Here is a 25,135-nt window from a genome sequence, read left to right on the forward strand (position 1 = left end):
GTGATTACCTGTGAAAAACAAAATCCCCATAGTGAATTCAATGTTAGCTTTTAAGATGTGTAATATAATGTTCTTACATAACATTCCTTTTTGCCTTTATTTTTAAAATGAGTATGTCATGAAATCTAAAAAAATTAGAAGTAGATTTGGAATCAAAAGACAGTATAAATTATTTATGAACCCCTCAATTTCTACTCAGTTTTGTGTAGTGTTTCTCTTAAGTTTATATATTTTAATGTGTAAAGTCCCCATTTAGGCTGTATCTATAAGACAGTATGCTAAAAATCTGTAAATAAAACAACCTGTCTAATAAAGTCACTACCGTGACTAAAAACTAATGTATAAAATCAACTGTTGGGAATCACATAACAAAGAACAAACAAACTGAAACAAAGAAAAACACAGCAAAACCAAGCAAACCAAGACAAAAACTCATCACATGTAGAATTTACTTTTCACTTGTTAACAAGTTTCTTTGATATGGCATAGAAGACAAAGTCTTATTTGGCAAAGAGTATGTTTCAGATTTGATTTTAGCAAAGTGTTGCAGGAGGATTACAAATAAATGGGTTTTGTTTTACTTTACATGCAAGAATCTCTTGATTCCAAAAGCTTTGTAAGATACATAAAATATTTTAGGCCAACATGATACCACTGGGTGCACCAGGGGAGCATAATTCACCTCTTTCCCTTGTATACACACCAAGAGAAGGTAGAGACATTGAAAGCCAACAGTATCAACTGCCATACCCCTAATGAATGAAAGAAGGTATGGTAGTAATTGTCTTCTGAGCACATGACTATGAAAGCCACTCAGCAGAACATGTGAAATAACAAATATTTTAGTAATGTCTTCTGACTTCTGAAACTTACACCTCATGAAGGGCAATGTCAAGTGCTGTATGTATACCATTATTTTCTAAATGAGAAAAAAATAGAGCTGGGTTTTCAAGGTGGCATCCATGATGCTCTATTGATTATAAAAACTTGACTATTGAAAAATCTACTCCTAATATTTTCTTTCAAAAAATTTAGTATCACACTTAAAACTTAAAGGTTTTTATAAATTATTATTTGATTAGAGTTTTAGGAGAGGGAAGCAGTCCTAAAAGGAAATGCTTTTGCTCCAAGTTTACCTTTATTATTATGGATGTGGAAAAAGAAACTTATAAAAGGAAGTATTCTGAAAATTGCATCTGAATGTAGACACAGCTAATAAACCACAAATTTTTATTTAAGTGATTATTAAAACATTTAAACATGCACTATTGTTTAAGATATAATATTACTAGTGGAGTTTGAAGGTTGTTGCTGAGAAACTGGGTGCTGATTTTATTTTCAAGAGGGTTTTTGTTGTTGTTGTTGTTGTTATAAATATCTTATAGGATCACAAGAAATAATAGCTCAGCATTTATCTCTTTGGCTGCAAATACTTTTCTGGTTCATTTGTCTCCATCATGTGTTCTGAGCTGCTATAGTCAGGCCTGGGAAAAATATTTTTCTCTTTTTCTTCAGTATTTCTTGCTTTGTTTTACTTACCTCAATAATTCTTTCCCTTTGTTCTACTTTACAAGGCATGGCCATTAAAAAAGTTCACAACTTACATTTTTTTGTCTGAGGCTCAGAAAAGTTTCTCAGCTTTTTCTCAAAGGCACATAGGTTACCTTATCACTTACGAAATTTAGGAACAAATTCCATAATGTTTTAGCTCAAAATAAATATCTGACTTTTTTCCCATGCCTTCTACAACATTCCAGGTAACAATGCTGGGTAGAGAGAATCATGTAAAATAGAATAATAAGTAATATATTTGTTCTGGTTCATTCTATTGGTACTATCTTTCTTTGTTCCTTTAAAAGATATTAAATGCTTTGATTTTCAATATTAAAAATTAATGTTTTAAATATTAAAACTACTAATTTTAACAGAATGACAGGAAAAAACCCAAGGTACAACCAACATGGAAACCCATCCTGCCAGTACCCCTCTGCCTAAAACACATGCACAGAATTACATCTGAGCAGGCCCTTGACCTCGGTACCCTGCAAAGCTCCCAGTCACATACAGGCTGTATGATATACTGTGTGCACTCATGCCCAGGCCGGGTGGGGGTGGTCTGCTGGCCCAGGAGCAAGTGAAAAATAGTTTAGAAATGATTTTCTAACCCAGCACCAGCGTTATAAAAATACTCTTTGCAAAGGGAGCTGGAAAGGACAGGATATAGGGTGGGAGGTGGTGTGGACAGCTAGTCCCAGCTATCTTCTTCCGGTGGCACCTGGCCTCCAGAGTAGCCAATGCCTGTGGGAAGAAATGGTGTGAATCTGCCTCAGAGGAACTGTGCTAAGTCTGGGACCCTCACCCTTAGGCCCATTGGCAGGGCTGGGCATAGTCCTCACAGGCCCACAATTTAGCAGGTGTAGGTCTGTATGAAAGACTAGGCAGGAGCCAGGGGTTCCAGATCATACTTCCAAGCAGGGCAGGTAGTGATTATAGTTCTGGACTTTCTCACCTGATCAGGGTGACACAGGCTTGAGCATAGTCTTCTACCAGGATCCAAAGATTCTTCATTAAGAGCCTAGGAAATCCTCCACCTTCTCCACCATGACATTCCCTGCAGCATCCATCATGGCCTTGGGCGACTCTGGGAGTCAACTCCCTTGCTGTGGACAGGATCAGGGCTTCCATCATGGTGCCACAGGGCAGGACAATACCTGGGGCTCCATTAAACCTGGCTAGTGTTGGCAACTCCGGGAGCCTGTAGCTGACACCAGCATCATCACCAGGCCCGCTAATGAAAAAGCATTCAAATTCCGATGGAGAAATTAAAGAAAAATTCTGGTGGTGACATGTGAAGACACAGAAGGTAATGCCATTGATGTCCTCCTTCTGGATGCAGATTTAGTATACCTGGGGTCCCAGACTGGGCACCAAGAAGACATGGACATTGGCCTAGTTGGTGAGATAGGATAGGCAGGTCTTTGCATGGTTCTCTTACGACACACTGGCACACATGGCCAGTGCCCCTTTATGCAGAGAACAGCCTTCACAGGCCATCAGCTTGAACTTGGTCTTGTCTCTCACCTCTGGCAGTATTCACACCTTGAATTGCTACTTAGATGTAATGAGTAAGGTGTAACTGCCAGGCTTGTGTGGTGCCTACGCCAAGTCCTGTGAGACTTTGTAGGGCTCGGGCAGCAGGTGGTCAAACACGTGCAGTCTTGCAAGGCTCACCTGGGGCTCTGGCAGCAGGTGGTTGAGCTTGCACCATCTAGCAAGGCAGATCTGGCATGTGGTGATTCAGCTATACTTCCTTGTCCAGCACTGCCAAGTCCTCTGATCATCCTGGCTGCTTCTTGGCTCTCCCATCTCCTGAACCTATGTGAACAATGGAGCCCAAGTTCATGCCTTCTTGTAGGTCCAAAGTAGACCACTTCTCCAAAGAACATGTCAGCCAAGTAGCGAAAGCACACGCGCCTGAAAGAGAGCTGTCAACCACGCAGGGTCCATACCATGCTGCACCTGCGTCATCCGCATGTCCTGGTGGCAAGCCCACTCCATCGGCTGTCCGTTGGCCTCCTGCAATGGACCGTTGTCATTAGCAGCCTGCTTCTTGCCTAAGACTTGGCTTTTGCAGATGTGTGAGAAAGACTGATACAGAGATTTTTTGAGTGACATTATCCAGGAGAACAGCTCTTCTATAGCCAGGGAGTCACTGGGATGAAGGGTGCACTTGGTCAGCACAGACTCTAGCACTGGTAGTCAAAGAGGCCAAAGCCGTGACTGGCGTCAGAGGCCATGAAGCTCTGCTCAGCGTGGACCATGTGGCAGTGAGAGCATCTGGTGGTAAGCACTGAACCAGGCCTTGTGCAGGTGCTCAGTTGCTTGGGCCCTTACACGCGATGCCCTCTCGGTTCTGAAGGATGTCCACTCTGTCTACACTGACACCTGCTTGGATGCATATCACTGCACTGCATACCTGCAGAGCACCACCTTCCGCATGCCAACCTAGGGACCGTGCTTGTAGAAGTGGAAGTGGCCCACTTTGCATAATCAGATTGTAGGCCTCCTTGCAGCTGGTCTCTAAGAGGCCTGCCTTGCTCAGCTTGTGGAGCAGCCCCAGTCGCAGCCACAGCCCCAGCAGCACCACGCTGGAGGCATTGCAGAACTGCACAGTGTTGTCCTCATGGTCGGTCAGTAACAGCCCTCACTACAATGGCTCCTAGGCCAAGTTCTGGCCTGATGATGAAGTGCTGGAGGCTGGCTGAAGTCTCTGCTGCTAGCCAGAGGTCATGATGCAGGCCCACATCCTGGCAGGGACATTGGTGACATGGGCATAGCAGGTAAGAGTGGACCAGTAATCTGGCTTAATGCTGAACACATACAGGAGAATAATTTTTCTAGCCCGTAAGCATACCACTTCTCACTAGATGACTTAGCATGCATATCCAAAGATCCTGGACACTTAGTGAGTAACTGGGCATATTCTTTATTTGAAATGAAAGCTAGGTATGTAGAAAGCTGGAGGAATCAGAGCATTATAGTTGCTATCTGTACTGAGACATCTCTTAGTTCTTACGAACAATATCGTTATATGAATATTGTGATTTCTTAGTAATTTGCTCATTAAATTAGTGGTTGAGCAGATGTAGCTAAAAATGCCTTCAATCATTTCTACCTTAATTTGAGAGTTTTGCAAATCATGGAGATTTAATTTTAGAATCCCATTTGGTAAGCTGGAAAAAATGAAGGCAAACTGAAGGTTTTGGTTTTGCTTTTACATCTGGTAATACAATTAGAGCTTTTACAAGCAGAGGAAAGAGATAACTGCAGAAGAAAATTAGAACATTCCTAACATTTAGTAGCATAAATGGTTTTATATACATTTTCAAATTAGCCTCAGCATTTCTGGAAGAAAGGGGTAAATATTGCTATTTGTATTTTGTACAAAAGTCAGTAGCATTCAATTAATATATAATGAGATCTTTTAAGTGTTTATATATGCAGCATATATACACATATATACAGTATATGTATATACATATATACACATGCTATGTATACATACGCACACACACAGAATGAGAAGAGCTTAGCTTTCCTAGTATTTAAAGTTTCTCCTCCTCATCAAGGGTTTCCGTAAAGGATGTCTTTCATGTAAGCATCCCAGAATGTTCTGTTTCCCATCTCATCAATCATTTAGTTGTCATTTTTTATTCTTGTTTCAACTGGATAATGTTAAGGGATCGATGGTCCAGTACATAAACTGACCAGAGGGGTTGGCGATGACACTGTGAGGCTCAGAGTGAAACCCTTCTTAATGACATTTCCCTAATGAACACAGCCTGCTGAAAAGCTGTTACTAAATCAAAATTATATCACCAAATGGAGGTCTGAAATGACCTCCCAGTCCCTGCACCCCTACCCCCACAAACACAGCATTTTTTATGGCACAATATTCCTGTATAGAGTTGACAACTGTCTTTTCCTTAGGTCCCTAGACTTGGCCACTAACCTCGCTGTTGAGCAAGTAATACATCTGTTTTCCAAAAAAGCTCCCACTGAATTACAGATGTATACTCTACCATATTTTGCCCTGTATAATGTGCACTTTTTTTTGCACAAATTTTTGAGGGAAAAATAAGGATGTGCATTACACATGGGTAGTACCTGAAATACCTTGTATCTGTTCTTGTGTTTTGTAATTATTTTTTACATAAAATTTCTCATACCATAACATGTTAAAAAATAAATGCTAAAATTCCTTTATAACACAAAAAAACAAGTACCTAAATGTAAGTAATACAAAATTGAGTTAAAAATTAAAATGAAAGATTTTTTTCCTGAAAGTTTGGGCCAAAAATGTGGGTGTGCATTATACACAGCAAAATAATCCATAAACATTAGTATTGCTCCCAAACTATGCCGAGTATGCAGAATAAATCAGGAGTCACACAATATTTGCTCTAAAGCCATGTCTATCATTCACATGAACAATTTTCAAAAATTATGCAGATTCACTGAGTAACACTGATGCTAATTTTGAGAACTTACCCTGCCCTTTGAGACTAGTCTTCCATATTAGGTTCAGGTCCTACCATGAACTCAACACAAAGCTTAAAGATGAACAAATGTAAATCAGAATAAGTGATTATATTTGCAGTTAATAGATGGAAAAGTGATACTGAAGGAAATTTTATATTAATTTTCTGAGTTAGCATCTTTGCTCTCTCATAAACACACACGGATAGCCACACAGACATAGAGTCTGTGTGGCACATGCACCGACTGTACACATGCACCCACTGTCCACACCTGCCTTGCCTTCACTGAAAGTGGACTGACATTCTGGATTCAGTCATTGTCTGGACATCGCCTAACAAATACTTTATCAGACAGGAGTTTTAAAAGTGTATCTTTTAGGATTTCTACTCATCTCTATCAGATTTCCTTTTGCATGGGTTCCTTTTTAATGTCAGATCAACATTAAGAAACATGCTATCAGGTAGATGACAGCATTTGTTTTAGTGTTTTTGTTTTTTTTTTTTTAGCAGCAAAACAACCCAAGATTTTCTTTGTAATTTATTTTTGATATCAGTGTCATTTCATTTTCTCCCTGCTGTCCTTTTGAAGTACATTTAAGTCTTTCTTAAAATATAGTAAGCCCTCTTCTAGAAAATGTCTATTTTAGTTCTTTTGATTTATAATGCAAAGCTTTAGAAGTACATCTCAACATATTATTTGTTTTCATCAACGAAGCCTTATGACAGGTTCTCAAAAGTTTGCTTTTTAGGGTAACTTCTAGACTATCAGATTTCTACTTAAAACTCATTACCTTCTGACTGGCCAGCTTCCATACATTAACTTTTCTTCATTTTATTGTATTAGAAAGTGTCATGAGATCATTCTAGGTTCTAAAACTCATATATATATATTTAATGCATTAAGGAAAAGATACAATTTCAAACTAGAGGCTTGGGATGCATAAGAGATGGGGCATTGAAAGAATCAATGCTGGTGTTAGTTGGTAATTGGGGCATGGATAGGCAATGTTGCCAAAAGACATCTCACATCTAAAAGCAAGACCACTGATAACTTTATAGAAATTATTGGGTGGATATTGCTTTGGATACTTTTCTATTCTTCTCCAATTAGTTCATACTGAGTCCAGTAGGAGAAGAGGTGTTGATTTTCTTGGGCAGCCAATCCATCATTTCTCCGAGATTGCCAGAACAGGTGCCAGGTAATGGTGAAGTTTGGATGCTACTTGCAAGGATGATGTCACTTGGTTACTTCTTTCCCAGTAATCCATTAGGTAGTGCATCTTACACATCTCCTGTTAACAGGGGTAGTTTTAAAGAAAACAAGAGAAGAACTGTGGGAGTAAATATGTTGTCCTAATTGACAGGTGTTTTGACCACTAAACCACTTTTAAATTCTCAAGATGATATATTTACATGTGTGTATATATATTGTATGAATCCTCAATGCTGTGCTGCCTGCTAATTTAGTTCAATTTACAATCTTGGAAATGATTTCTTTCATTTCAAGATCCAAGTCATTACTGTGAATAATTAAAAAGCAGGGATCTACCTTACTGGTAACTTCCTTCAGTCTTGAAATAATCCCTTTTACTGGCACTGTTGTGGTCATGCCTGACCCTTCACCCAATTTTCGGGCTCCTCTGCCAGCTCTCTGCCTCTTGTGGGTCTGCACTGTAAGCACTCACTTTCCTTGTTGAAATGTTTCCTGACAATATAAGTGTAATATTAAATGTACATGCTGGTCCTCACATGTTCCTCCTTTGTGCCAATTATGTATCTTGATTTAGTCTTTTGTGTCTATTTTTTCCCAATTTACACAGACTCTCCTCTCCAGCAGAACAGAATATGTGCTGCACCAGCTAGTGTCCTGATGCAAAGCCTCTGCCTTGTCTCTCAAGGTTCAAGCTCAGCGCTAGACTTTTTCTTTGTCATCCTATTTAGAAATTCTATGACATGCATTGTCGGTGGTATTTCTAGAAGATGCCCAATAAATATTTGCTAAATTAAAATATGTATTTCATTAAACTATATGCTCCTTTGGGACATGGACTATGCCTTAATGCAACTTCCAATGTATGTATGGTATTAGATATTTTAAAAACATATTTTTAATTCACAGGTTGGTTGGATAAGCTATTTAGCTTGAGCTTTTCTTTTTTTAGAAAGGTCAGATTTCTAAATTGTCCAAACCCTTTGCCAACCCTCTATTTCAGATCATAACTCCTCTAAGGGAGTCAGCTATTTCCCTACTGTGTCACTATCCAATTTCTGGTTTCTACAGGTTTTCTTCTGTACATCTTACAGAGAAAAACATCTGTACAGTCTGCTTCTTTGTAGGAATAATCGAAAGGGCAATGATGGGGCATTTCTTAGTTTTTAAAAAAATGGAAGGGGAGGCTTTTAATTGTGCAGGAAATTTAATTAGATTTAAACTAATTAAATTCATTTTTATATTAACATGTTCACAAATATTATTGCATCTAGTTAGATTTCATTCTTCTAGCCTTACTGAACAATATTCAGTAGTAGTTTTAGATTACAATAAGTTCATTATGAAGATAAGGTGGAATTAGTGTAGGAAGCTCAGCTGGTTGAAGGGGTCTGTACTTTAATTACTGCAGAGGGTGTGCATATTAATTACAACACAAGTGATATTTACTGTACCTCAGGAACATATGACAGGGTAAAGATACTGACAGCACCAGCTAATAAACTCAGTATGATAATGAGGAGAAAAGACCATAAAAATAGAAGGAAATAAAATTATTCATAAAGTATATTGATCCCAAAGTAAAGACATTAAGCTCTGATGAAGGGCAACAAAAGGGAAGCTCCTCACTTTATCAAACAAATAACCAAAGTAGAGAAATGTTAGCAAGGAGACAGATTGTCATTATACTGGTCACATGATCGCACTCCAGAGAGTACACAGGAGCCATAAAATGGGAGATTTTTAATAAATCAGCAGAAAGTCATACTGTCACCTGCAGGAACTGAGGTCGCAGTGGCTAAGGATAGCTCCTCAGAGGAGAGAAGTCAGATATGCTGCAGTGCAAACTGGAAGGGACCACATGCATACGAAATCTGGTTACGAGCCACTGTCCCCTCTGGAAACACGAGGGGGCACCTAAGAATGCTGTGAGAATTGCTCACAGTAACAACCCAGCAGCCATCACCCCATTTTCCCTGTGGTTTGAGGTCACCAGCTATGATTTTGACCTGGTGAAGGGGAACAAATGGGAGTGGATTGAATAGTTTTTCCTAGGAAGTGCTCCTGATCCTCTTCAAAGTTATATGGCTCAAAGGAAGGTTCAGACTTTGTCCTACTCTGAAGTATTGTTTTTAGATGGGCCTTCCAAAGCAATGGTCACTTGTTTTTACAATTACATTTTTAAACAAGCTTATTTTAGGAAAAAGAACAGCTAAAATGCTAATTCTTATTTTACATCAAATAATTAATACAGTCAGGTTTTGCTAAATATTTGTTATTTTGGAGGTTTTTGGCCAAAATCTGACCCAAATTGTGCTCCCAGTTGACTTATCATGGATAGAAAGTATATTAGTTGCCTATTTACTTTAACACATGGAATAATGACATTGATCAAACTCTCCGAATTGCTTTAATTTTCTGAGGAAAACTTTTTCTGTGGGTATATGTGTCAGTAGTGATTTTAATACAGCATAGGTAATATGTGATATATGCATATATTTGTATAGTGAACTTGAATCTATGTATAATAGAATATGCAGTTCTGGTTAAAATGCCTCTAAACAATAGTGAACCTAGAGAAAATGGAGAGAGGGCATACCTATGGCAGTGCACAATCTGGGCCTGCAATGGCAAGTTATCTGGGGAAAGAAAACAAAAGCACAAATTCATCATTGTGGTTGAAATCTATAAAATCGCAATTGGAAGGATTAAATATCGAATTACAGAATGAAATTATGAAAAAAATCTCACTTTGCAACTTGGGCTAGACAAAGAAATGCCAGTTCACTGAGATCTGAAGTATCTTAGCTCAGGCATCCTGGAGCAGAAGTGAAGGCAGCACCTGACACTGTCAAGAAGTGGGGGAGCCATGCCTTGTTTCCTGTTTCTCCCTTTGCCCATCTCAGGGCTCTGCTCTATCCCTAATGCTGGCCTTTCTCTTCTTCTTGGTGGGGTTGAGAGGTTATTTCACTCACACTATGATGATTAATGCCAGGAATATTGTTAGCTTAAAAGAACAATGCTTTATATGAGCTCGCATGCTATAATATGACCATTCATGAAGTAGTTATGTATGAGAAAAAGGATCCACCTGAAATTACTAAAATATATCAAATAGTTATGAACATGACCTGCATGAAAGGCCAGGCACAATTAGAACATGGGGAAAAGAGGTGGTAATTCGGGTTTTAAAATTGTTACTGTTGTGAACTGGGCTCTTTTCACCATTCTATATGTGATATAATGATGTTAAGACATGAAAGTTAGCCCTGGCTGGCGCAGCTTAGTGGGTTGAGTGCTGGACTGCAAAGCAAAGGGTTGTTGGTTCAATTCCCAGTCAGGGCACATGCTGGGCCAAGTCCACAGTGGTGGATGCATGAGAGGCTACCACACACTGATGTTTCTCTCCCTCTCTTTCTTCCTCCCTTCCCCTCTCTCTATAAATAAATAAAAGCTTTTAAAAGAAGATATAAAAACTATAGGACTGTGTAGTATCTGGAACATGGTGGGTAGATGTTTGACAAATATTTATTGAATGAATGAATAAGCAAATGTTGAGTGATTGAGATAATTCACCTCAGGTGGTGTTTCATCAGTCCTTGAAAATTACTGGCAGTGTTTCTATTGTACCAAGTGACCTGGGTACTGTCTATAACACCGTGTTTGGCCTTTTGTGCCAGTATTTCCTAATTGCAGTATCTCTGTCATCACCTGAGATGTAAAAGCTGACCAGAGTAGATTACCACTGTAAAGTAGCTCAGCCCTCGCACTGAGTTTGGATGAACAGGATATAGGTGATAAGGGAAAACCGATGCACTTGTGTTGAAATCTGGAACATAAAGTCATCTGCACTTCACCCCTTGGGAGGTTCAAACAGTTTTATAATAAATATAAATAGCTTTAGCAGATTTTCAATTATCGAGATGATGGTGTATGTTTTTTGTCTAAAATATTCTAACATAGGAAACTAAAGAATGGTTTAGATACACAATTATATGTACAAGCTCCTCTGAAACAGATGGGAAATTCCAAGCCTATGACCCCTATTAATTAGGATTGAGGCTAGGCCATTTATTAATATTGAAGAATCAGAATAGAGGGAAAATTAATTTAAAATTTAGTTGAATATAATTCTGACTTTCTATAAGTGTTTTATGGGTTCCTGATATGAGTTGACTTCTCTTTATCAAGGTTTTACATTTTTCCTTAGTATTTTTTTTTCCTGGTCCCTTTCACAAAGTTCCTGCTGCTCTGTGACATTTTATTTACCCTTAGTATCTTCTCTTTCCTCATGCACATTGCTTCAAATTTCCATACTTCATTGTTAACCATTGTTTTTTATTCTCCTCCCATCCAATTTGATTTTGATCCTTATTTCTGCAAACTTTCTCTTTTCCATGTTTGCATGTTAATGGCTAATTTTTGAACTTGACATTCTAGAACAGCTCTTCGCTTTTTGAGTTTATGAGAAACTGGTTTGGGGGCATCCATTGATGTCTATTTGAAAAGGAGGGCAGCCCTTAGCTTTCTTCATTTATTTCTTTTGTGAATAATAAGGAGGAAAAGAGCATTTGATGCAAATATTAAATAGATATGGAATCTGGTGTTCAACATGTTTGTAGAAAGCAGACAATTTAGGAATTAAAATATCAGTGAAACAAAATGGATTGTATCCCTTAAAGGTTGGTGTAACTAGCCTACATCATCAAGTTAAGGAAATTATTATCTTTACATTTAGAATAAATGTATGGACAATCTTGCCACACTGTTTTGGTTGCAATTAAATATTTAAATTTAAACAAAATAAGTGACCTTTAAAAATATGAAATTATATGTGCCCCAATATACTCTATAATCTCTACAGTAACAGAGAGCCACAGAATTCTTGTGATCCCACTGCAGAGAAAGTCTGGATCTTTACTGTGGTGAAGCACAACTTACAGAATGTCCCCGAAGTATTTGAACCTTAGTGCAGAGTTTAATTCCTTTAAGCACCTCAAGATCCAAATAATTTATATATTACAGTCTTAGAATGTTAAATTTCAGTTATAAACAAATTTGTATGTGTTGACTATCAGAAAAAGTATTTCATGAAAATCTGAGGAAGAGTAAATAGATAATTAAAAACTGCAATATTATAATCAATTAAAGAGATGGATATGATTGTTCTTACCATGCTAGTTCTTGGACCTTGTAAATCTTCATAAATTCACCCCCTTTTCCCCCCCAAGCTCATGTTGTGTATTCATTACTACAACATGGGAGTCATGGTTAAGCTTTCCTGTCTTGGGTTATACACTCCAAAGAGTGTTTTAAAATAATAATTCATTGAGAAACCTCCAAAGTGCCTCATCAAATAACATTAATAGAAGTAAAGAAACAGAAAAGGCAGCCTCTCTTGGATAATTTGCATATCTCTGAGAGACTGTCAGCGTGATCAGCACGAAGAGGAACTATCGAGAAGAATGAAGGTGCAGTGCTTGGTACTGGATTTAACGACAACAAATATCCAAACAAAACGGTTTGATCTCATTTGGGAAAGATCATTTTTTCAGTTACTTTTTTCTGAAATGATCCCACCCTCTGTTCCATCGTTCCCGTTACAATTAGTCATTACCTACTGTTGCTTGTGATTTGTTGGCAGTCTCAAACTGCAATCTGTTGCTCTGTGACAGATCAATTCTTTCAGCCCACAGACTCATTCCTGAATTCAGCCAAAATGAGAAAAAAAATATATATGTATGGAAAAGTCTAAGTCACATTGCTCTGGTTAATGTTGCAGATCATTCTTTGGAAAGGGTGCTCTTACGGAGACCATTAAGGAACTCTGCCCGTAAATAAAGGGAATGAACGGCATTGGCTGACCCATCCTCCAGCAGAACAGATTCAGAGTCCACATGTGTATCCTGTAGAACTGGAAGTGTGTTCGTTTACTATTGCCTCTTTAAAGAGAAAATTTCAGAGGAATATTTTAGTTAGAGGCGTTGTTTCTGAGCCTACTGAAGAGAATTTGAAGAGATCCTGTTGTTTATATCCACACACATATAGATGTATACACACACCACTGAGTGTAAGTAATCCCAGTAAGATTCATATTGCTACGGCTTTTCAGCAAAAGAAATTATAGTTTTGTTGCAATCAATTTAACAGTCAGAACTTTGCTGTAGCAAAATATATGCTTCGTAGCCCTTCAAAATTTACGCAGTTTGCACATATAGATATATGCTGTATATATTTTGAAGGGATACGTATGTTGAAATTTTTCTTCACTTAAAACCATGCTGCATAATTGATTGGAAGAGTTAGTCTCGTCACAGCCTATTTTTACAGCAAAGCAGAGGCTATTTGAGATGCTTGTGGGTTTTTTTTCCCCCTTAAATGCTTTACTCTATTGCAAGGAAAGAAAAAGTAGTCATTATATAGTGAGATACTATTCACTGTTGGTTTGTTCTGAACAATGCTGAATTAAGTAACATTTCTGCATGGCAAGATAAATATATAAAAAATAATTTCTCTGCTAACTTCTGGTGTTACTGTCATCTGATTCAGTGGGACCGTCTTTGGGACACACACATACACATTGTCATTTTAAAAATGTGCAGTCCCTTGAGTTTGCTACTTTATAGACCTACAGAGCAGTTGCTTCTCAACATTTTTATACATATAACAAGGTCATCTAAATCACAAGTCCAGGGCCACAAGAGCTGCCAAATTAAGAAATTGGTAGGCTGTTGAAGACAATACTCCCATTGAACTAAAAGGCAGATGTTTCACTGTGTTATACGTTAATGTAACACCCCCAATTTCTTAGAGTATAAACCAGCCACTGTCTTTGTTCCTTTTTCCATTTACGGTTTTTAATGGGGCCCCTTTGTTTGACTCCTGAAAAACTGCCAGATTTCCTCACACTGAAATATAAGACAAGATGGTCATTCATAAGTTACTCTAACCACTTGAAAAATATTTAAAAAAAAAATTTAAGCTCAGTTTGGGAGGATGCTGTAGATATGGTCATTGTGCAACTTTACAAATAAATCCATGACAGCTGAAGTAAAACTTAGACAGTAAACCAATACAGGTACACCTCATTTTATTGCACTTTGCTTTATTGCACTTTACAGAGGTTGCGTGTTTTGTTTGTTTGTTTGTTTTTTACAAATTGAAGGCAAGACCTCCAAGAGCAAAAAGGTTATAACTTGCTTTATTACGGAGGTCTGGAACCGTACCTGTAATTTCTCTGAGGTATGCTTATGTATGCAAGCCATACAGACTAGTAAGTAGCATAGTCAGGATTAGGTTGAAAATGCTTTAATTTTTATTCTCATTACTCTTTTCACCAAATCCTTTTATAAAGAAAAGTCCTAAAACAGAGATATGAGAAATGTTCCTATGACCGAAGGGCGTGGAAAGGCAGCTCTGTTGTACTTTATTTTGCATTATTCCTGCCTTTTTAATCACTTAGGGTGATCTTTTCCTAACATTATAAATTTTTGTAAATGAAATTTTTAAAATTTTATAAGACTAGAAAAATTGCTTAAGTGAATACTCCAATCATTGGAATATTGCTTAAGATCAAAGTCTACTTTTAACATGACTTTTTGTACATAGACTCTAAAGACTTCATAAAATTATTCAGATTTTAAGAGATCAGGAAAAAATAGCAGAAAACACACAGAAACTAATTCAAACATATTCCTTTGTTCTGGTAAATTACTACACATGCCCCTCGCTACCTCCTGTATGAAGTTCTATAAAAGGAGATTAATTTTTCTGCCCTCCTGGTGTATTTTATCCACAATTTAAAAATACTTTTGAAATATATTGCAACTGCATGAGAAGTGGCATAAATATGTTTGGTGATTAATATTTATTTGATCAACTGTGAGTGCAAAATTTTGACTTCTAATTTGAAACTACATGAGCTTCCTTTTCAGCAATCCTGTCTTTCAAAGCCTTTCATTTGCTATGTCACAGGCTGATCTTGGAAGGAGGATCTGTTAGGTGTACTTTTCCTTACTGCTTTTCCAATTTGAATTGTTGAAGGAGGACAGGTGAGCATGTAGACCTATTTCCAGGTGTGCCATATTGAAAATTATAAAATATGTGAGGCAATGGGGAAACTCTTAAACTCTAGGCCTGTGGATGATTCCTGAGAGCTGGCCTATTGAAATGTGCCCAGGGTGTGTGTATTTGAAGGTGTGTGTGTGTATGTATAATCTGTAGTATATAAACATGCTCATACACTCTCTCTGTAAAAATGGCAGAGTAGTCATCAAGATGACATTTCTCAATGTTAAATAAAGATCCTGTTGTTTTCTTGTATTATTATTCCTATTGTTTTATTCCTATGCCCTGTCCTAGTGGTGCCTTTTGCAGTACTTCAGCTGTGATGAGATGGGCGGGTGAGCAGCTTCCTTCAGAATTGACGCCAGCTGGTTTGGAAGACTGGCAAACCCTCAACCCTCCCTCTATCCACCACGTTAGAGATTGACTTTATTGTCTGCTGTAGCTCCATGCCATCCCCAGTCTCCAAAGGCTCAGAATGCCAACATGTAACACACAGTCCTACTCACCATCACACTTATTTTGATTTATCCCTAACTTCAGGAATTGCCTTTTAAAAACAACTACAAAAAAAGTGAGGGTCATCCACTTCTAGTGCTGGAAACCCTGTGATAATCTGTTCCATGCATTCAAATGAAAATATGACTTCTTGGCAGAGAATAGCATTATAATGTAAAATCCCATATGCTGTTATACAGTATGTTGCAATCTGTTTTACGGCTGCCTCTATTCTAACGAGTGAATACTGCCAATAAAGCAATTGAAGATAACACTAATTGCTTATTTCTGTGATCCATAATTTTTATGGCTGCCTTATAGCTCTTTCGTCAAATAGATGCTTTTTGGCCTTTAAGATCTAGAACTCACGTACGGTAGCAATTGAAACTTGTGCAAGCTAGCCTGAGAGACTTTTCTGTACTTGATGAATGGGAGATGGCAGGAAAATAATGGAAAGATATGAAAGAACATAGAAATCTTAAATCGACTCTTACAGATAAACACTAGATTTCATCAATATTTAGGTAACGGTGAATAAAAATATAAATATCTGGCTGTGTATGAAACCCCATTAGGCTGTTTGGTCTTCTTTGGCTTCCTGGATTTGGGGGCCTGTCGAACGCAAAGGTGACTGTGGAAGACTTGGGGGTATGTGAGCACAGCTAGCTGGAAATGAGTCTCTCTGTTTGATTCTGGGTTTGGCCACATATTGACAATATGATGTATGATCTTGAGCCAGTGATTCAACTTTTCTGAGTTTAGACTTCTCTCAGAATTGCTGTGATGACTAAATGGATGCAAACACACTTTGCTAACTGTAAAGTACTAGAGCATAGTGGTATTTCTCTGTGCTTGACCCCTGTTGGGGCCATGGTGACATGCCTCCTCATGAATAACTTGATAGAAACCCCAAATTACACAGATTTGTTCAAGGATTTATCTAGTCCTTTGCTGTCCAAAGTGTAGTCCATAGGCCAGCAGCATTGGCACCACCTGGGAGCTTGGTGGAAATGCAGACCCTTTGGCCTCACGCAAGGCCTCCTGATAATGATAAGATTCTTCCTCTTATCAAAATCTTTATGTCATCAGTATGAACACTAAACATTGAGAAGCCCAGATCTAGTCTAGCTTGCCTCATAGACGAGAAGGTTGAGATTCAGCAAGGTGAAACAATTCACAAGAGGTAGTGAAGTGTGTTTATTGCCAGCATGAGAGCCTGGGTCTTCTGATCTTTAATTCACACTGTCTTCACCTTAAAATCTGGAAGGTTTAATTTTATCATGTGACAGATTTTAGATTAACTACAGAGGCTCAAAAATGGGTAACATCTTTGTAGCTTAAAATAGTGTAAGTCAGAAAAGCCATCTGTCTCTGCTTTATTTGGTCAGATAGTGAAAATCAAAGCAAATAATCAATAGGTTGTATTACTGAGCTTAAATTATATATAAAAAGTGTCTAGAATACCCATAGGTTTCTATTCATGAAGTTTCATGGATACGTTCTCAAATTCTCAAATGGAAGAATTTAGCTTTTAAATTCAAAGTGCATGTGAAAAGATCACAGGGACCTAGTATTTCATTTTTCTATTTGTATCCAGCTTTCTAGCTAGCTATTATGATCTTTTCAGTAAGAAGAAAGAGATGATGCTTATGTAAAAATGTGTATTTATTTCTCCTATCTGATGGAAATATACCATGTGCTATACCCAAATGAGGTGCAAAGGGATTTTTAAAAATAGCTTTAAAGTGTTCACAATTCCCTGATAAGATATTTATATCTATATATTTCTCTCTATATACTAGGATACTAGGTAAGCAGTTATGAACACTACATTAGTTTAATAATTATATATACTATATACTATTACTATGTTATTGGACACACTGGCAATGTTTCTTATATTTATTAAGAGATGAGCACTGTAAGCTACATATAAATTCTCATTTAATCTTTAGCAAAACATTATGGGCTGCTATTATTATCCTCATTTTGTAAGTGTAATGGTGAACTTCACATTGAGGGAGGTCAAGAAAAGAAGTTGTCCAAGGACACACAACCAGCAACATAAACACAGGGAGAGAAACTCAGAAATGAAGAGTTTAAATGAACTTTCCAAATTAATGTTGTGATTTGGGAGTAAGACTTTGGAGTCCTAATTCCTGAAGTTCCAATTTAATTAGATTTCTTCCCAAGATGTCAACTTCTACCACAATTTTGTACAGTGAGGTTGGGTTGGTAGTGACCTTTTCTCCCTTGGGGACCAGGCACACAGAAGGCCACAACGGCATATGCCCCATACTCCTGGAGGAGTCTGTAGACACGAAAGGAGGAGCCTTGCACTAATCTCTCCATTGTCAGATGCTGCTTTCCCAATTCTGCTGAATCTAGGTTCTTGGTTCAGCGGCTCTTTCTCTTCAGTGCTGAGATTGACAAATAAGGTTTGTAATAAAAATGCTAACATACTTGTGAATGAAAAGTACTTACTTTTCCTGCTTTCCTAATGCAGTCAGCTGCCTGGGCATTCACAGAGAAAGAAGTATTGAGAGAAGGAGGAGACAGCTACCTGAAATGGTTCTAGATACAGCTGAGCAGCTGAAAACAAATGCTGGAGGGGAAAAGGAGCAAGGACAAGAGAGAACTGGTACTAGTAATTGCAGAGACAGTATAAGTAACAGTAATAAGCAATTGGCAAAGTGCTTGATCTGGAAAAGGAAAATACACACGCATACAAGCACACTTGTGATGTTCACCCCCATTTGATATGACACATTCAGCTCCATGCTAATAGTCCATGTGTGGAATCTCTAAAGCTGTGTCTTGCCAAATGTTAACTGTTAGTATATGCTGAAACCTCATTATGAAAGGAATGTCATCAAAAATAAGGAATATTGCAACCAGCTGTAACCTATAGCATTCAAGTAATTCTCTCGCTGTAAGAGACAAACCCTGATTACTCAAGTCCAGCACTTTTGTAATGCTTCATGAAAAAAAAGACAACAGTTTTCCTTGAACTTGTTATTTTTCTTTAAAGTAGATGACTAGATTCTACACTATCTTATAGTTCCAGATTTGACCACCTGATTATTTTTTAATATTGCAGAAAAGATCAATTTAAATACCTTCAGCCCCCTCAACATGATGTCATTTGGATATACTGCAGTGTTTATGATACTCTTCTATGTTATTAATGCGATTTTGTTCAGAGAAAAAGGAAGAGTAGTATATCATATCTTAGGTACAAAAAAAGTGAACCTATCACAAAATTCTGATTTCTTAAAAGAAAGCTCATTCAATGTGCAGTCTATCAAGATAGTAGAAACAGAATGATTCCTCATGTTTCTTCAAGTCCTGGTTAATTTTTGAAACCTTTCCGCATTGCTTTAGAAATGGGACCCTGGCGCTGCCTCCTTGTTGGGCTCTGATCAGCCTGATTTTTCAGCCGCACCAAGGTGCTTTTATTTCACCTCCTTGTGAAATTGGCTAGTGTCCTAAAGTTATTCTTCCATTATAATTGAACACATTAAGAAGAGAGTAGAAAAGAAAAGAGAGATCTAATATGGGATTATTTTACTACTGCATAAAACTCCATTGTCAGAACGGCAAATACAGAAAAGTCTCTACACACAGATGGCTAAAAAGTTAAAGCTGAGTAAATGATCAGAGAGTGAGAGAGAGGAAAACAGGATCATATTATAGCCCATGTTCCTCTGTGTTATTTTGTGTGCAGGTTTTTGAATTTGAAATTCAAATAAGGTACATATATGTGTGTGTATATATATATATATATAATTGAAAACAATTTTTTGATAAACAAGCAGACCAGATATCCAAACAAGAAGATGCTACTCTGCCCTCTCTTTCCACTTAATCACAGAAGCCCTAGCCTCACCTTATGTTACAGGAATGGAATTATAGGGATTCACTGGAACAAATTTAACCCTTTTAACTTAGCATCACAAAATGCTTTCGGCTTACATGCCATGAGGATTCTGGGCAGGGCAGGGCGGAGGGGAGATAGGAAAGGTCCAGAGGGAAGGATGTGAGGGAAGAGGAATAATAGAAACCTTTTTAATACATTGATGTGAAATGGAAGGTGATTCAGAAAATGCAATATAGTGATGACCTCTCCTCTGGGTGGTTATGAAAAACAGCCTTGTTTTCTTTTATAAAGAAATGCTGGCATGCTTGACTTTACTGAATCAGGAGAATTGTTTGGCAAATAACAGTGATGGTGTGTGTCCTTGTCAGAACACCTGCTGTATTCTCCCAGCAAACACTGGGGCCACGGCGTCTCTCCTCTAATGACACCTCATCAATCCGCTCCTATCAATGTCCCAGCCATGGAGGTGACTTCGAGTGCTCAGAAGCCTTAGAAAATGTCAACGTTTTGGGAGAAAAGGTCAGTCACAGCTTCCCCCCCACCTCCCCTGCCAAGCCACCATGGGCCTGGCGTTCATTATCCTAATTAAATCCAGCAGCTGAACATCTTCTTATCTGTAGGGGAGGAGAGCAGGGGCATGATGCAATAGGATTGATTTGCATATCCAAAGTTAATTAGTGCGGAGGAGCAGGTGTACAGTAATAATAATTATCACACATGACAATCACCTGTGACCACTTCCCCGCGCCCCTTCCGGGATTCAGCACAGTGATTGCTGGCTGGTTTTTTCCTTGCTTGATACCCATCCTGAGCTGTTTATGTCCTTGTGCCTCTCTTCACAAACCTGCTGTGAGTAGCTCGTCTGTTCCTTAACAGGCGTTGCATTTTTCTCTAAAGGTATATTTTCCCCTGTTTCTTTCAGAGGGAGGGACTATTGTAAGGCAGCTATTTTCAATTTTGTTTGCTGAAGTTGTCACATCCTAGTGGAGCCTGAGTATTTATTTTTAGATTACATGTAAGTGGCTATGGAAAAAAAAAGTACTTGGGATCATAATTTGAAAGTCCCACTTTGCATCATTTGAACATTTTATCTTGAGCATATGCTGGCAAATCACTGTGATCCAAAATAACTTATTAGGCAGCAGACACATGAAACCAAGTGACAGTTTGATGTTTGCCATGAGACTGTCCCTGCCAGTTTGAAGAGGGCAGTGGGGCTGAATCTACAGCCTTAGCCCTCCCCGGCTATGGACAGGGAAATAAAACACAGGCTGTTGATGCTCATTGGACACCAACCTGAAGAAACTGAAAAAAGACTTTGGTGTGCTGTTTAGGGTCTGGCAGAACCTGGAGTAAACAAACAGACATTAAAATGATATACCAGTAGGAAGACTTCAAATTGCAGCCCCGGAGCAAATTCAGTGCAGCTCTCACAATGCCTTCGTCACAGAATGCTTAGATGGATTACACTCTTCGGATTTTGCTTGCACATAAATGCATAGGTTATGCGTGTTTGAAAGTGTTTTCTCTGTCAAACGAGGGTAATTTTTTCAAATTAAGCCAAAAAACATGCCCTGGAAATAGGATGTGCTTTTACAGAAATGAGTTATTGCTATAAGCTATGCAGGAGTTTAACGTTCACTATGGTAGGCTAATAAGTAGGTAAGAACCAAATATTAAATACAAAGAAATTTTTGAGGGTCAAGGGGAGGCAGTAATGTTAAATTAGCCATGAAACGGGGACTGTTTTTAATTTTTTTTCATTCTGACGTTTGTCTGTTTCACTTTTATTTTGTCAGGGTTCGCATTTGTCAATCAAGTCAAGTATAACAGGTAGGCCTCTCTTTCACACAGCTTTAATGGCAAGTGACAGAGATGGCAAAAGGCACTCAACCGCCTGCAGAATGCATTAAAAATTCAAAACTTTGCTTATCAGTCTTTTATTAAAACTTTCTGTAATTGTGCAAAATTATTTCCCCACTGGGTTAGCTTTCATTATGGAGTACAATTATATTTCTGACACAAAAATAATTACAGCTAAAAAAACTACAAGAAAAAAGTGTTTATTTTTTAAAGCAAAATCCATCCATTTTACATGCATGAAGAGGCATTGCAATGAAAATTAAACAATTAGTGAACTAGAGCTCCAGTGTTGAGCATTTAACTTTCAGAACAGACAGCTGGGTGGAAATCCAGCTTGCAGAAACTTAAAGGAATTACAGTTTCAGGTTAAAGACTTTCTAGTTCTTATCTGTTTATCAAGGAAATACTTTGGTGTATTATGTCTTTAATCTATTAGTGTTAATGTAGCTAGAGTGGTGAATCTAAATTCTTTCCAACAGGATAAATATTAACTATAAGTAGCTGTGTCTTGTGGAATTAGCTGTGGTTTTCTATATGACTGATATCTTCTTAATTGAAGATTTTTAATTCAAGAACTGATCGCTTTGGACAGTGGGCTATGCTTGTCTAGGTCAACATTTGAATAATTCCCAAACTTCCAATTTGCTCATCTTTATTTTTTTAATCTAAAGCCCTATCAATTGAGTTTCTAGAATAAGAATTGCCACGTGTAGAGTCCCCTAAGATGCAGAGATTATCACACATTCACTTGGGCATCTTTATTGTGTGAGTCACGGGAGCTGGAACTCTAGGAAACATGGAGACATGAATTTATATTTCAACTAGAGGGTTTCGTAATCGGCTCAAGTTTCTGCAAAAAGTGACAACCACCACCTTTTCTTACATTCCACCCTAATTGTACGTTCTTATTATTGAATACAAGGAATACCCATTGTGTATTTATTAAACACCCACCTGATGTTAGGCAATTCCTCTTAAATCCAAACATACACAAGTTTTACTCGAGTCTCTGTTTTTGTTCTCCACCAGCTCACAATCTAGAAGAAGTAGACATGTGAAAAGTAAACTGCAATTCGGTGTGAAAAGTGCCAGGCATTTTCTAAGTGGGAAGTGCAGGCCCATAAACTGGTTATGGGAAAATACTGGAATGTCTATGTATATACATTTTTCAAATTTGTTATTTTAAATTTCACTTTTTGTACTTAATATACATAACATAAGTATAAATAGGGAAACTAAAAATTTAAATTCAAAATGTGAGTTGTCTTTAACATGGAATGTGTTTACATTTTTATCTCATGTCAATGTTTTCATAATACATGTGGGAACTGCATCATATGGATGCAGTGTTCATACTGTGCATGAAAGGTTTGGAAACTTTCATTTTAGTCTTGGTTATACCACTAGTGTGTCCATAAGTGAGTAGTTAACCTTTAAACTATCTGGTAGTCTAAGTCTTATCTTTTCCTCTTTATTCCTTCTCCTCCTAAATAATAAGCATCTATTAAAAGATTACTATGGACCAGGAACTTTTCTAAGCAATGTATTAATCCATTAGATAGGTATAACAACATTAAGAGAAAGAGACTATAATCATCCCCACTTTACAAATGAAGAAACTGAAGCAAATACAGATTAAGTAACTTGTCCAAGGTGGCAAGCTAGAAGTCTGAAGGTTGGATTAGTGAATTTCTAAAATATGTTTTAATTCTAACTTTATTGACTTTCCTATGGTATTGCTAAGAGCTCATTTAATAAGTCATTGAAATTTATTGAGCATCTACTATATCCCAGATGTTGTGCTAGGTATGGATTAAACCAAACTAAAAGAAGGCTCAGAGTCTATTGGTGAGGTAGCCATGTAATCCTATAACTATGGAAACTCAGAGGAGAAAGTATGAACTGGACAGAAAATGTCATAAAAAGGGATATTAACATGAGTGCTAAAGTAGGAGTAGAGAATGACAGGTAAACAGCACAAACCAAGGAACCAGAAGAAAGAGGACTACATTAGCCAGAGAGCAAATGTGAAAGAGAACGGCATGTTTAAGAAACTGCAAGTGCTTCGGCATGGTTAGATTCTGTGCTGTGTGTGAGGCTGGAGGTGGGGAGGCTAGAAGTGAGACAGGAGCCAGATCCTGAGTAGTCTTTTTTGTTGGTGTGGATTTTAGCTTGCAGTGGATGAATAACTGAGAGATTTTAAGGGGTGGAATTATATGATCAGATGTACATTTTAAGGTTGTATTTATGAGTCTGATGTGGAGATTGGAGGGGAGGGGTGTGAGGCTGGGAGTCTAGCTTTAAGAGTATCGCAATTATCTTTTACTTCACATATTCATTTATGACATTCTATTTATTCATTCGTTCGTTTAACCTATACTTTTTGTGTGTGCCTACTATGTCCAGTCTATGTACTATGTAGTGTTTGACCTATATTAGTGAAAAAGAAAGGCTAAATTCCTTGCCTTTGAAGAGCTGAAATTCTAAGAGAGTTTAAGTATAAATATGAGGAAGGACTTGTTTATGTGGGCACAAGTCCAAGAGGAGATGGATTTGTGAGAACTGCTAGGACCAGTGGTTAGCACTGAATCCTGGATTCCTGAAAGAAGAGCTGAAAACCCATAGAGAATCAATCCTTGAATAACGGAAAGTGATCCCCACAACAGAAAAGGGATTTCACTACTTGAGAAAGGTGGGAGAAGGTAGTCAAACTGATTTCATGGACACTGAAGATGGAGCAGAGAGGAGTCAGTGGCCACTGGGAAGAGTCTTTGGGTGATCAGGATGATTCATGAGACTGATGATTGTCACTTGCCTGCTGCTAACTGCCTGACCTTTGACCCCAGAGGTTTCCACAGCAAAACTTCCTCTTGAAAGTTTTGGTTTGGTCTTTGGTGGAGGAATAAAAGTAATGTTACTGGCAGCTATGATCATAGAAGGAACTTCCTGAAAACAGAACATCTGGACATAGAGTTTTAATACTGTGAATTTATATTTTCAGGCAATATATAAAGCTCAAGCCCTTACTCAATCAGAATAAGAGTCAGGTCCATCTATTTCAAACTTTAGAAAATAATATATCAACTTTGTAAATGAAAAGACATAGCAAGTTTACATAGAGTTGAAATCACACTGAACAATTTGCAAATGGGTCTCAACAGGTAACAATATTTTGTCACATGTCATCTTCCTTGAGCTACCAAGGTGTATAAAGCTTTGTAGAAATAACCAACAAAGAGAATCTGGGTAAGGGGGTAGTTAGAATATCACATCTTCAGGGCTCTTCTAGCCTTGATGTTGACTCCTTTGAGGTAGACATTGGGGCAGATTCTTGACTTTCATGTGCCTATCTGTCCATTGGGAGAAAGGCAGTACTTGGCACCTGGACAAGGTTCGTGAAGTGCATTAAGAGCCTGAATTGAAAGGCTGTAACGTCAAACATAAGTGGATAGTGTTCTATTTTTATTGACAGCATGAATAAGAAGCTGAAACATCTCTGAATAAGCATCTTTTCAGAAATGGGGAATGATTGGCAGAGGCCCAGAAGGCATGGATGTCACATACCTTGGCCCCGGCCAT

The 25,135-nt window shown here is 37.9% G+C and overlaps 1 pseudogene; it reads right to left on the minus strand.

The window, feature by feature from the left end:
• Positions 1-2,567: 2,567 nt before the first annotated feature.
• Positions 2,568-25,135, minus strand: LOC123811336 (annotated as a pseudogene).

This window comes from Phyllostomus hastatus, unplaced genomic scaffold, assembly GCF_019186645.2.
Source record: "Phyllostomus hastatus isolate PE091 unplaced genomic scaffold, TTU_PhHast_1.1 phas_scaffold_78, whole genome shotgun sequence".
Taxonomy (NCBI): domain Eukaryota; kingdom Metazoa; phylum Chordata; class Mammalia; order Chiroptera; family Phyllostomidae; genus Phyllostomus; species Phyllostomus hastatus.